General features: G+C 44.7%; 1 non-coding gene across 1 annotated transcript; it reads right to left on the bottom strand.

The window, feature by feature from the left end:
• Window positions 1-329: 329 nt before the first annotated feature.
• On the bottom strand, window positions 330-436 carry LOC133807701 (small nucleolar RNA R71). Its single transcript, XR_009879600.1, has one exon. It is a non-coding gene; the product is annotated as a small nucleolar RNA R71 (small nucleolar RNA).
• Between the last annotated feature and the right edge of the window lie 303 nt (window positions 437-739).

Genomic DNA, 739 nt, shown 5'->3' with positions numbered 1-739 from the left:
GAGTACAAAATAGTATACGCCCACCAACTGTAGAGGGCAACAACTTTGAAATAAAGCCCGCTATTCTACAAATGGTGCAGTCTTCTGTGCAATTCAATGGGTTACCCTCTGAAGATCCTCACACCCATTTGTCCAATTTTCTGGAGTTATGTGGGACCTTCAGATATAATGGAGTGAGTGATGACGCAATCAAGCTCAGGCTTTTCCCATTTTCTCTAAGGGACAGAGCAAAAATTTGGCTGAACTCTCTGCAGCCAAACTCTATCGTCACCTGGCAAGATCTAGCTCAGAAATTTTTGTCCAAATTCTTCCCTCCGTCCAAAGCTGCTAAATTGAGGGGAGAGATAAATAACTTTTGCCAGAATGATGGAGAGTCATTGTATGAGGCGTGGGAAAGGTTTAAGGAACTCCTGAGAAGATGTCCTCATCATGGCATTGAACAGTGGATGCTAGTACAGAATTTCTACAATGGTTTATGTCCGACAACCAGAACCATTATTGATGCTGCAGTGGGTGGCACTTTTATGAGCAAGAGCGCAACTGGTGCTTATGAGCTGCTGGAGGACATGGCTACAAACAACCATCAGTGGTCTGAGGAGAGATCATCAGGAGTCAGAAAGATAGCTGGGGTGCATGAGCTAGATGCAATTACTGCTTTAACAGCGCAAGTAGCCTCTTTGACCAAGCAGTTGCAACAGAGTAGTGTATCTGCTAATGCGATTCAGATGGCAGTGAGGTG

The sequence above is a fragment of the Humulus lupulus genome, chromosome X (genome assembly GCF_963169125.1).
Source record: "Humulus lupulus chromosome X, drHumLupu1.1, whole genome shotgun sequence".
NCBI classification, from domain to species: Eukaryota; Viridiplantae; Streptophyta; class Magnoliopsida; order Rosales; family Cannabaceae; genus Humulus; species Humulus lupulus.
The sequence above is the reverse complement of the archived record's forward strand: the minus strand, read 5'-3'. Positions and strand labels throughout refer to the sequence as shown.